At 29.1% G+C, this 16,944-nt stretch overlaps 1 pseudogene; it reads right to left on the bottom strand.

Moving 5' to 3' along the window:
* The window catches only part of LOC116359583 (low-density lipoprotein receptor-related protein 3-like), a 24,709-nt pseudogene extending 8,185 nt beyond the window's left edge, over positions 1–16,524 (bottom strand).
* Between the last annotated feature and the right edge of the window lie 420 nt (positions 16,525–16,944).

The raw sequence follows: 16,944 nt of genomic DNA, 5'->3' as shown, positions 1-16,944 counted from the left end.
TACAATACATTATAAACACACTACTACTAGTAATACAACACATTATAAACACACTACTACTAGTAATACAATACATTATAAACATACTACTACTAGTAATACAACACATTATAAACACATTATAAACATACTACTACTAGTAATACAATACATTATAAACACACTACTACTAGTAATACAACACATTATAAACACACTACTACTAGTAATACAACACATTATAAACACATTATAAACACATTATAAACACACTACTACTAGTAATACAATACATTATAAAACACATTATAAACACACTACTACTAGTAATACAACACATTATAAACATACTACTACTAGTAATACAATACATTATAAAACACATTATAAACATACTACTACTAGTAATACAACACATTATAAACACACTACTACTAGTAGTACAATACATTATAAAACACATTATAAACATACTACTACTAGTAATACAACACATTATAAACACACTACTACTAGTAATACAACACATTATAAACACACTACTACTAGTAATACAACACATTATAAACACATTATAAACACATTATAAACACACTACTACTAGTAATACAACACATTATAAAACACATTATAAACACACTACTACTAGTAATACAATACATTATAAAACACATTATAAACACACTACTACTAGTAATACAATACATTATAAAACACATTATAAACATACTACTACTAGTAATACAATACATTATAAAACACATTATAAACATACTACTACTAGTAATACAACACATTATAAACACACTACTACTAGTAGTACAATACATTATAAAACACATTATAAACATACTACTACTAGTAATACAACACATTATAAACACACTACTACTAGTAATACAACACATTATAAACACATTATAAACACACTACTACTAGTAATACAACACATTATAAACATACTACTACTAGTAATACAACACATTATAAACACACTACTACTAGTAATACAATACATTATAAACACACTACTACTAGTAATACAACACATTATAAACACACTACTACTAGTAATACAATACATTATAAACACACTACTACTAGTAATACAACACATTATAAACATACTACTACTAGTAATACAATACATTATAAACACACTACTACTAGTAATACAACACATTATAAACATACTACTACTAGTAATACAATACATTATAAAACATACTACTACTAGTAATACAACACATTATAAACACACTACTACTAGTAATACAATACATTATAAACACACTACTACTAGTAATACAATACATTATAAACATACTACTACTAGTAATACAACACATTATAAACACATTATAAACATACTACTACTAGTAATACAACACATTATAAACATACTACTACTAGTAATACAACACATTATAAACATACTACTACTAGTAATACAACACATTATAAACACATTATAAACATACTACTACTAGTAATACAATACATTATAAACACACTACTACTAGTAATACAACACATTATAAACACACTACTACTAGTAATACAACACATTATAAACACATTATAAACACATTATAAACACACTACTACTAGTAATACAACACATTATAAACACACTACTACTAGTAATACAACACATTATAAACACACTACTACTAGTAATACAACACATTATAAACACATTATAAACACACTACTACTAGTAATACAACACATTATAAACATACTACTACTAGTAATACAATACATTATAAACACACTACTACTAGTAATACAACACATTATAAACATACTACTACTAGTAATACAATACATTATAAACACATTATAAACACACTACTACTAGTAATACAATACATTATAAACACACTACTACTAGTAATACAATACATTATAAACACATTATAAACACACTACTACTAGTAATACAATACATTATAAACACATTATAAACACACTACTACTACTAGTAATACAATACATTATAAACACATTATAAACACACTACTACTACTAGTAATACAATACATTATAAACATACTACTACTAGTAATACAACACATTATAAACATACTACTACTAGTAATACAATACATTATAAACACACTACTACTAGTAATACAACACATTATAAACACACTACTACTAGTAATACAATACATTATAAACACATTATAAACACACTACTACTAGTAATACAACACATTATAAACACACTACTACTAGTAATACAATACATTATAAACACACTACTACTAGTAATACAATACATTATAAACATACTACTACTAGTAATACAACACATTATAAACACATTATAAACATACTACTACTAGTAATACAACACATTATAAACATACTACTACTAGTAATACAACACATTATAAACACACTACTACTAGTAATACAATACATTATAAACACACTACTACTAGTAATACAATACATTATAAACACACTACTACTAGTAATACAACACATTATAAACACACTACTACTAGTAATACAACACATTATAAACACATTATAAACACATTATAAACACACTACTACTAGTATTACAATACATTATAAACATACTACTACTAGTAATACAACACATTATAAACACACTACTACTAGTAATACAACACATTATAAACACACTACTACTAGTAATACAACACATTATAAACACATTATAAACACACTACTACTAGTAATACAATACATTATAAACACATTATAAACACACTACTACTAGTAATACAATACATTATAAACACATTATAAACACACTACTACTAGTAATACAACACATTATAAACACATTATAAACACACTACTACTAGTATTACAACACATTATAAACACACTACTACTAGTAATACAATACATTATAAACACACTACTACTAGTAATACAATACATTATAAACACATTATAAACATACTACTACTAGTAATACAACACATTATAAAACACATTATAAACACACTACTACTAGTAATACAACACATTATAAACACACTACTACTAGTAATACAACACATTATAAACCATACTACTACTAGTAGTACAATACATTATAAACACACTACTACTAGTAATACAACACATTATAAACACACTACTACTAGTAATACAACACATTATAAACATACTACTACTAGTAGTACAATACATTATAAACATACTACTACTAGTAATACAATACATTATAAACACACTACTACTAGTAATACAATACATTATAAACACCACTACTACTAGTAATACAATACATTATAAACACATTATAAACACACTACTACTAGTAATACAATACATTATAAACACACTACTACTAGTAATACAATACATTATAAACACATTATAAAACACATTATAAACATACTACCTACTAGTAATACAATACATTATAAACATACTACTACTAGTAATACAATACATTATAAACACACTACTACTAGTAATACAATACATTATAAACACACTACTACTAGTAATACAATACATATAAACACATTATAAACACACTACTACTAGTAATACAATACATTATAAACACACTACTACTAGTAATACAATACATTATAAACACATTATAAACATACTACTACTAGTAATACAATACATTATAAAACACATTATAAACACACTACTACTAGTAATACAATACATTATAAAACACATTATAAACATACTACTACTAGTAATACAACACATTATAAACACATTATAAACATACTACTACTAGTAATACAATACATTATAACACATTATAAACATACTACTACTAGTAATACAATACATTATAAACACACTACTACTAGTAATACAACACATTATAAGCATACTACTACTAGTAATACAATACATTATAAACATACTACTACTAGTAATACAATACATTATAAACACATTATAAACATACTACTACTAGTAATACAATACATTATAAACATACTACTACTAGTAATACAATACATTATAAAACACATTATAAACATACTACTACTAGTAATACAATACATTATAACACATTATAAACACACTACTACTAGTAATACAACACATTATAAACATACTACTACTAGTAATACAACACATTATAAACCATACTACTACTAGTAATACAATACATTATAAAACACACTACTACTAGTAATACAATACATTATAAACACACTACTACTAGTAATACAACACATTATACACATACTACTACTAGTAATACAATACATTATAAAACACATTATAAACATACTACTACTAGTAATACAACACATTATAAAACACATTATAAACACACTACTACTAGTAATACAATACATTATAAACACACTACTAACTGGTAATACAATACATTATAAACACACTACTACTAGTAATACAACACATTATAAACATACTACTACTACTAGTAATACAATACATTATAAACACATTATAAACATAATACTACTAGTAATACAACACATTATAAACATACTACTACTAGTAATACAACACATTATAAACACATTATAAACATACTACTACTAGTAATACAATACATTATAAACACATTATAAACAAACTACTACTACTAGTAATACAATATATTATAAACACACTACTACTAGTAATACAATACATTATAAACACACTACTACTAGTAATTACAATACATTATAAACATACTACTACTAGTAATACAACACATTATAAACATACTACTACTAGTAATACAACACATTATAAACACACTACTACTAGTAATACAATACATTATAAACACACTACTACTAGTAATACATACATTATAAACACACTACTACTAGTAATACAATACATTATAAACACACTACTACAGTAATACTACACATTATAAACACACTACTACTAGTAATACAACACATTATAAACATACTACTACTAGTAATACAATACATTATAAAACACATTATAAACACACTACTACTAGTAATACAATACATTATAAACATACTACTACTAGTAATACAACACATTATAAACACACTACTACTAGTAATACAATACATTATAAACACATTATAAACACACTACTACTAGTAATACAACACATTATAAACATACTACTACTAGTAGTACAATACATTATAAACATACTACTACTAGTAATACAATACATTATAAAACACATTATAAACATACTACTACTAGTAATACATACATTATAAACACACTACTAGTAATACAATACATTATCAACACACTACTACTAGTAATACAACACATTATAAACATACTACTACTAGTAGTACAATACATTATAAACATACTACTACTAGTAATACAATACATTATAAAACACATTATAAACATACTACTACTAGTAATACAATACATTATAAACATACTACTACTAGTAATACAACACATTATAAACATACTACTACTAGTAGTACAATACATTATAAACATACTACTACTAGTAATACAATACATTATAAAACACATTATAAACATACTACTACTAGTAATACAATACATTATAAACAACCTACTACTATAATACAACACATTATAAACACATTATAAACATACTACTAACTAGTATACAATTACATTATAAACATACTACTACTAGTAATACAATACATTATAAACAGCTACTACTAGAGTAATACAACACATTATAAACACACTACTACTACTAGTAATACAACACATTATAAACCATACTACTTCTAGTAATACAATACATTATAAACATACTACTACTAGTAATACAACACATTATAAACACACTACTACTAGTAATACAATACATTATAAACACACTACTACTAGTAATACAACACATTATAAACACATTATAAACATACTACTACTAGTAATACAATACATTATAAACATACTACTACTAGTAATACAAGACATTATAAAACACATTATAAACACACTACTACTAGTAATACAACACATTATAAACATACTACTACTAGTAATACAACACATTATAAACATACTACTACTAGTAATACAATACATTATAAACACACTACTACTAGTAATACAACACATTATAAAACACATTATAAACACACTACTACTAGTAATACAACACATTATAAACATACTACTACTAGTAATACAACACATTATAAACACACTACTACTAGTAATACAACACATTATAAACACACTACTACTAGTAATACAACACATTATGAACACACTACTACTAGTAATACAATACATTATAAACACACTACTACTAGTAATACAACACATTATAAACATACTACTACTAGTAATACAATACATTATAAACACATTATAAACACACTACTACTAGTAATACAATACATTATAAACACACTACTACTAGTAATACAACACATTATAAACACACTACTACTAGTAATACAATACATTATAAAACACATTATAAACACACTACTACTAGTAATACAATACATTATAAAACACATTATAAACACACTACTACTAGTAATACAACACATTATAAACATACTACTACTAGTAATACAATACATTATAAACACACTACTACTAGTAATACAATACATTATAAACATACTACTACTAGTAATACAATACATTATAAAACACATTATAAACACACTACTACTAGTAATACAATACATTATAAACACACTACTACTAGTAATACAATACATTATAAACATACTACTACTAGTAATACAACACATTATAAACATACTACTTCTAGTAATACAATACATTATAAACACACTACTACTAGTAATACAATACATTATAAACACACTACTACTAGTAATACAATACATTATAAACAACCTACTACTACTAGTAATACAATACATTATAAACATACTACTACTACTAGTAATACAATACATTATAAACACACTACTACTAGTAATACAACACATTATAAAACACATTATAAACACACTACTACTAGTAATACAATACATTATAAACACATTATAAACATACTACTACTACTAGTAATACAATACATTATAAACACACTACTACTAGTAATACAATACATTATAAAACACATTATAAACACACTACTACTAGTAATACAATACATTATAAAACACATTATAAACACACTACTACTAGTAATACAATACATTATAAAACACATTATAAACACACTACTACTAGTAATACAACACATTATAAACATACTACTACTAGTAATACAATACATTATAAACACACTACTACTAGTAATACAATACATTATAAACAACCTACTACTACTAGTAATACAACACATTATAAACATACTACTACTAGTAATACAACACATTATAAACACATTATAAACACACTACTACTAGTAATACAACACATTATAAAACACATTATAAACACACTACTACTAGTAATACAATACATTATAAAAGACATTATAAACACACTACTACTAGTAATACAATACATTATAAAACACATTATAAACACACTACTACTAGTAATACAACACATTATAAACATACTACTACTAGTAATACAATACATTATAAACACATTATAAACACACTACTACTAGTAATACAATACATTATAAACACACTACTACTAGTAATACAATACATTATAAACAACCTACTACTACTAGTAATACAACACATTATAAACACACTACTACTAGTAATACAACACATTATAAACACATTATAAACACACTACTACTAGTAATACAACACATTATAAAACACATTATAAACACACTACTACTAGTAATACAATACATTATAAACACACTACTACTAGTAATACAACACATTATAAACAACACTACTACTAGTAATACAATACATTATAAAACACATTATAAACACACTACTACTAGTAATACAATACATTATAAACACATTATAAACATACTACTACTACTAGTAATACAATACATTATAAACACACTACTACTAGTAATACAATACATTATAAAACACATTATAAACACACTACTACTAGTAATACAATACATTATAAAACACATTATAAACACACTACTACTAGTAATACAACACATTATAAACATACTACTACTAGTAATACAATACATTATAACACACTACTACTAGTAATACAATACATTATAAAACACATTATAAACACACTACTACTAGTAATACAACACATTATAAACATACTACTACTAGTAATACAACACATTATAAACATACTACTACTAGTAATACAATACATTATAAAACACATTATAAACCACTACTAGTAATACAATACATTATAAAACACATTATAAACACACTACTACTAGTAATACAACACATTATAAACATACTACTACTAGTAATACAATACATTATAAACACATTATAAACACACTACTACTAGTATACAACACATTTATAAACATACTACTACTAGTAATACAATACATTATAAACACATTATAAACACACTACTACTAGTAATACAACACATTATAACATACTACTACTAGTAATACAATACATTATAAAACACATTATAAACACACTACTACTAGTAATACAACACATTATAAACACACTATAAACACACTACTACTAGTAATACAACACATTATAAACATACTACTACTAGTAATACTACACATTATAAACACACTACTACTAGTAATACAACACATTATAAACATACTACTACTAGTAATACAATACATTATAAAACACATTATAAACACACTACTACTAGTAATACAATACATTATAAACATACTACTACTAGTAATACAACACATTATAAACACACTACTACTAGTACTACAATACATTATAAACACATTATAAACACACTACTACTAGTAATACAACACATTATAAACATACTACTACTAGTAGTACAATACATTATAAACATACTACTACTAGTAATACAATACATTATAAAACACATTATAAACATACTACTACTAGTAATACAATACATTATAAACACACTACTACTAGTAATACAATACATTATCAACACACTACTACTAGTAATACAACACATTATAAACATACTACTACTAGTAGTACAATACATTATAAACATACTACTACTAGTAATACAATACATTATAAAACACATTATAAACATACTACTACTAGTAATACAATACATTATAAACATACTACTACTAGTAATACAACACATTATAAACATACTACTACTAGTAGTACAATACATTATAAACATACTACTACTAGTAATACAATACATTATAAAACACATTATAAACATACTACTACTAGTAATACAATACATTATAAACACACTACTACTAGTAATACAACACATTATAAACACATTATAAACATACTACTACTAGTAATACAATACATTATAAACATACTACTACTAGTAATACAATACATTATAAACATACTACTACTAGTAATACAACACATTATAAACACACTACTACTAGTAATACAACACATTATAAACATACTACTTCTAGTAATACAATACATATAAACATACTACTACTAGTAATACAACACATTATAAACATACTACTACTAGTAATACAACACATTATAAACATACTACTACTAGTAATACAATACATTATAAACACATTATAAACACACTACTACTAGTAATACAATACATTATAAACATACTACTACTAGTAATACAACACATTATAAACACATTATAAACACACTACTACTAGTAATACAACACATTATAAACACACTACTACTAGTAATACAATACATTATAAACACACTACTACTAGTAATACAACACATTATAAACACATTATAAACATACTACTACTAGTAATACAATACATTATAAACATACTACTACTAGTAATACAAGACATTATAAAACACATTATAAACACACTACTACTAGTAATACAACACATTATAAACATACTACTACTAGTAATACAACACATTATAAACATACTACTACTAGTAATACAATACATTATAAACATACTACTACTAGTAATACAACACATTATAAACACACTACTACTAGTAATACAACACATTATAAACACACTACTACTAGTAATACAACACATTATGAACACACTACTACTAGTAATACAATACATTATAAACACACTACTACTAGTAATACAACACATTATAAACATACTACTACTAGTAATACAATACATTATAAACACATTATAAACACACTACTACTAGTAATACAATACATTATAAACACACTACTACTAGTAATACAACACATTATAAACACACTACTACTAGTAATACAATACATTATAAAACACATTATAAACACACTACTACTAGTAATACAATACATTATAAAACACATTATAAACACACTACTACTAGTAATACAACACATTATAAACATACTACTACTAGTAATACAATACATTATAAACACACTACTACTAGTAATACAATACATTATAAACATACTACTACTAGTAATACAATACATTATAAACACATTATAAACATACTACTACTAGTAATACAATACATTATAAACACACTACTACTAGTAATACAATACATTATAAACATACTACTACTAGTAATACAACACATTATAAACATACTACTTCTAGTAATACAATACATTATAAACACACTACTACTAGTAATACAATACATTATAAACACACTACTACTAGTAATACAATACATTATAAACAACCTACTACTACTAGTAATACAATACATTATAAACATACTACTACTACTAGTAATACAATACATTATAAACACACTACTACTAGTAATACAACACATTATAAAACACATTATAAACACACTACTACTAGTAATACAATACATTATAAACACATTATAAACATACTACTACTACTAGTAATACAATACATTATAAACACACTACTACTAGTAATACAATACATTATAAAACACATTATAAACACACTACTACTAGTAATACAATACATTATAAAACACATTATAAACACACTACTACTAGTAATACAACACATTATAAACATACTACTACTAGTAATACAATACATTATAAACACACTACTACTAGTAATACAATACATTATAAACAACCTACTACTACTAGTAATACAACACATTATAAACATACTACTACTAGTAATACAACACATTATAAACACATTATAAACACACTACTACTAGTAATACAACACATTATAAAACACATTATAAACACACTACTACTAGTAATACAATACATTATAAAACACATTATAAACACACTACTACTAGTAATACAATACATTATAAAACACATTATAAACACACTACTACTAGTAATACAACACATTATAAACATACTACTACTAGTAATACAATACATTATAAACACATTATAAACACACTACTACTAGTAATACAATACATTATAAACACACTACTACTAGTAATACAATACATTATAAACAACCTACTACTACTAGTAATACAACACATTATAAACACACTACTACTAGTAATACAACACATTATAAACACATTATAAACACACTACTACTAGTAATACAACACATTATAAAACACATTATAAACACACTACTACTAGTAATACAATACATTATAACACACTACTACTAGTTATACAACACATTATAAACACACTACTACTAGTAATACAATACATTATAAAACACATTATAAACACACTACTACTAGTAATACAATACATTATAAACACATTATAAACATACTACTACTACTAGTAATACAATACATTATAAACACACTACTACTAGTAATACAATACATTATAAAACACATTATAAACACACTACTACTAGTAATACAATACATTATAAAACACATTATAAACACACTACTACTAGTAATACAATACATTATAAAACACATTATAAACACACTACTACTAGTAATACAACACATTATAACATACTACTACTAGTAATACAATACATTATAAACACACTACTACTAGTAATACAATACATTATAAAACACATTATAAACACACTACTACTAGTAATACAACACATTATAAACATACTACTACTAGTAATACAACACATTATAAACATACTACTACTAGTAATACAATACATTATAAAACACATTATAAACACACTACTAGTAATACAATACATTATAAAACACATTATAAACACACTACTACTAGTAATACAACACATTATAAACATACTACTACTAGTAATACAATACATTATAAACACATTATAAACACACTACTACTAGTAATACAACACATTATAAACATACTACTACTAGTAATACAATACATTATAAACACATTATAAACACACTACTACTAGTAATACAATACATTATAAACATACTACTACTAGTAATACAATACATTATAAACATACTACTACTAGTAATACAATACATTATAAAACACATTATAAACACACTACTACTAGTAATACAACACATTATAAACACACTATAAACACACTACTACTAGTAATACAACACATTATAAACATACTACTACTAGTAATACAACACATTATAAACATACTACTACTAGTAATACAATACATTATAAACACATTATAAACACACTACTACTAGTAATACAATACATTATAAACACACTACTACTAGTAATACAACACATTATAAACACACTACTACTAGTAGTACAATACATTATAAACATACTACTACTAGTAATACAACACATTATAAACACACTACTACTAGTAATACAACACATTATAAACACACTACTACTAGTAATACAATACATTAAATCAGATTCAAATCAGTTCCACGGCTTTTTTTCCATTCTCTCTTCTGATAAAGGACGGATTTAGACCTGGGCCACCAGGTGTGTTAATGATCAGGGACTGATTTAGACCTGGGCCACCAGGTGTGTTAATGATCAGGGACTGATTTAGACCTGGGACACCAGGTGTGTTAATGATCAGGGACTGATTTAGACCTGGGACACCAGGTGTGTTAATGATCAGGGACTGATTTAGACCTGGGACACCAGGTGTGTTAATGATCAGGGACTGATTTAGACCTGGGACACCAGGTGTGTTAATGATCAGGGACTGATTTAGACCTGGGACACCAGGTGTGTTAATGATCAGGGACTGATTTAGACCTGGGACACCAGGTGGGTTAATGATCAGGGACTGAGTGATACCTGGGACACCAGGTGTGTTAATGATCAGGGACTGATTTAGACCTGGGACACCAGGTGTGTTAATGATTCAGGGACTGATTTAGACCTGGGACACCAGGTGTGTTAATGATCAGGGACTGATTTACACCTGGGACACCAGGTGTGTTAATGATCAGGGACTGATTTATAGCTGGGACACCAGGTGGGTTAATGATCAGGGACTGATTTATACCTGGGACCTCAGGTGGGTTAATGATCAGGGACTGATTTATACCTGGGACACCAGGTGTGTTAATGATCAGGGACTGATTTAGACCTGGGACACCAGGTGTGTTAATGATCAGGGACTGATTTAGACCTGGGACACCAGGTGTGTTAATGATCAGGGACTGATTTATACCTGGGACACCAGGTGGGTTAATGATCAGGGACTGATTTATACCTGGGACATCAGGTGGGTTAATGATCAGGGACTGATTTATACCTGGGACACCAGGTGGGTTAATGATCAGGGACTGATTTAGACCTGGGACACCAGGTGGGTTAATGATCAGGGACTGATTTAGACCTGGGACACCAGGTGGGTTAATGATCAGGGACTGATTTATACCTGGGACACCAGGTGGGTTAATGATCAGGGACTGATTTAGACCTGGGACACCAGGTGTGTTAATGATCAGGGACTGAGTTATACCTGGGACACCAGGTGTGTTAATGATCAGGGACTGATTTAGACCTGGGACACCAGGTGTGTTAATGATCAGGGACTGAGTTATACCTGGGACACCAGGTGTGTTAATGATCAGGGACTGATTTAGACCTGGGACACCAGGTGTGTTAATGATCAGGGACTGAGTTATACCTGGGACACCAGGTGTGTTAATGATCAGGGACTGATTTAGACCTGGGACCCTGGCCTTGACCCCACTCTCAGGGGGAGTTGGTATATGGTGACCCTGGCCTTGACCCCACTCTCAGGGGGAGTTGGTATATGGTGACCCTGGCCGTGACCCTACTCTCTGAGGGTTTCTCAGGGGGAGTTGGGATATGGTGACCCTGGCCGTGACCCCACTCTCTGAGGGTTTCTCAGGGGGAGTTGGGATATGGTGACCCTGGCCGTGACCCCACTCTCTGAGGGTTTCTCAGGGGGAGTTGGGATATGGTGACCCTGGCCGTGACCCCACTCTCTGAGGGTTTCTCAGGGGGAGTTGGGATATGGTGACCCTGGCCGTGACCCCACTCTCTGAGGGTTTCTCAGGGGGAGTTGGGATATGGTGACCCTGGCCGTGACCCCACTCTCTGAGGGTTTCTCAGGGGGAGTTGGGATATGGTGACCCTGGCCGTGACCCCACTCTCTGAGGGTTTCTCAGGGGGAGTTGGGATATGGTGACCCTGGCCGTGACCCCACTCTCTGAGGGTTTCTCAGGGGGAGTTGGGATATGGTGACCCTGGCCGTGACCCCACTCTCTGAGGGTTTCTCAGGGGGAGTTGGTATATGGTGACCCTGGCCGTGTATAATACACATTTGAAGTCGTAAGTTTACATTCACCTGTAGATTGATTACACACACACAGTTGAAGTTTACATACACCTGTAGATTGATTACACACACAAACAGTTGAAGTTTACATACACCTTAGCCAAATACATTCAAACTCAGTTTTTCACAATTCCTGACATTTAATCCTATTAAAAATTCCCTGTTTTAGGTCAGTTAGGATCACCACTTTATTTTAAGAATGTGAAATGTCAGAATAATAGTAGAGAGTGATTTATTTCAGCTTTTATTTCTTTCATCACATTCCCAGTGGATCAGAAGTTTACATACACTCAATTAGTATTTGGTAGCATTGCCTTTAAATTGTTTCACTTAGGTCAAACCTTCCACAAGCTTCCCACAATAAGTTGGGTGAATTTTGGCCCATTCCTCCTGACAGAGCTGGTGTAACTGAGTCAGGTTTGTAGGCCTCCTTGCTCTCACAAGCTTTTTCAGTTCTGCCCAAAATGTTTCTATAGGATTGAGGTCAGGGCTTTGTGATGGCCACTCCAATACCTTGACTTTGTTGTCCTTAAGCCATTTTGCCACAACTTTTGGAAGTATGCTTGGGGTCACTGTCCATTTGGAAGACCCATTTGCGACCAAGCTTTAACTTCCTGACTGATGTCTTGAGATGTTGCTTCAATATATCCACATCATTTTCCATCCTCATGAAGCCATCTATTTTGCTAAGTGCACCAGTCCCTCCTGCAGCAAAGCACCCCTGCAGCATGATGCTGCCTGCCCCGTGCTTCACGGTTAGGATGGTGTTCTTCGGCTTGCAAGCCTCCCCCTTTTTCCTCCAAACATAACGATGGTCATTTTGGCCAAACAGTTCTATTTTTCATCAGACCAGAGGACATTTCTCCAAAAAGTACGATCTTTGTCCCCATGTGCAGTTGCAAACCGTAGTCTGGCTTTTTTATGGCGGTTTTGGAGCAGTGACTTCTTCCTTGCTGAGCGACCTTCCAGGTTATGTCAATATAGGACTTGTTTTATTGTGGATATAGATACTTTTGTACCTGTTTCCTTCAGCATCTTCACAGGGTCATTTGCTGTTGTTCTGGGATTGATTTGCACTTTTCTCACCAATGTACGTTCATCTCTAGGAGACAGAACACGTCTCCTTCCTGAGCGGTATGACGGCTGCGTGGTCCCATGGTGTTTATGCTTGCGTACTGTTGTTTGTACAGATGAATGTGGTACCTTCAGGCATTTATTTCTGAGATCTTGGCTGATTTCTTTTGTTTTTCCCATGATGTCGACAAAGAGGCACTGTGTTTGAAGGTAGGCCTTGAAATACATCCACAGGTACACCTCCAATTGACTCAAATGGTGTAAATTAGCCTATCAGAAGCTTCTGAAGCCATCACATCATTTTCTAGAATTTTCCAAGCTGTTTAAAGGCACAGTCAACTTAGTGGATGTCAACTTCTGACCCACTGGAATTCTGATACAGTGAATTATAAGTTAAATAATCTGTAAACAATTGTTGGAAAAATTACTTGTGTCATGAACAAAGTAGATGTCCTAACCGACTTGCCAAGACTATAGTTTGTTAACAAGAAATGTGTGGAGAGGTTGAAAAACAAGTTTAAATGACTCCAACCTGAGTGTATGTAAACTTCAGACTTCAACTGTAGGACAAATGTAAGCACTCATCAAATGATGTTTTTCTGTACCTTCCTGGGCACAGCTCCCAAACAGTCTCTCTCGTCACTACCATCCAGACAGTCCTCCTGGCCATCACAGTGCCACGTCTCGAAGATACACAGGTTGGTGTCACAGTGGAAGTTACCCGGATGGCAGTCAAAACAGTTCTTCTCATCAGAACCGTCTGGGCACTGGAACAGATGAATGAACGAGAGATACGGCTGTATATTTACAATCAAACTATAGTAGAAACATTTCCATTGTGATCAGTATGTTGTCTTCCTCAGTGTGTAGATTATATTATATTGATCAGTACGTTGTCTTCCTCAGTGTGTAGATTAGATTGAGAATATGTTGGTAATGTTTGGTAGACAGTCATTGTGTTGTCTTCCTCAGTGTGTAGATTAGATTGAGAATATGTTGGTAATGTTTGGTAGACAGTCATTGTGTTGTCTTCCTCAGTGTGTAGATTGTATTGATCAGTATGTTGTCTTCCTCAGTGTGTATATTATATTATATTATATTGATCAGTACGTTGTCTTCCTCAGTGTGTAGATTATATTATATTGATCAGTACGTTGTCTTCCTCAGTGTGTAGATTAGATTGAGAATATGTTGGTAATGTTTGGTAGACAGTCATTGTGTTGTCTTCCTCAGTGTGTAGATTAGATTGA

This window comes from Oncorhynchus kisutch, unplaced genomic scaffold (assembly GCF_002021735.2).
Source record: "Oncorhynchus kisutch isolate 150728-3 unplaced genomic scaffold, Okis_V2 Okis03b-Okis08b_hom, whole genome shotgun sequence".
Classification (NCBI taxonomy): Eukaryota; Metazoa; Chordata; class Actinopteri; order Salmoniformes; family Salmonidae; genus Oncorhynchus; species Oncorhynchus kisutch.
The sequence above is the reverse complement of the archived record's forward strand: the minus strand, read 5'-3'. Positions and strand labels throughout refer to the sequence as shown.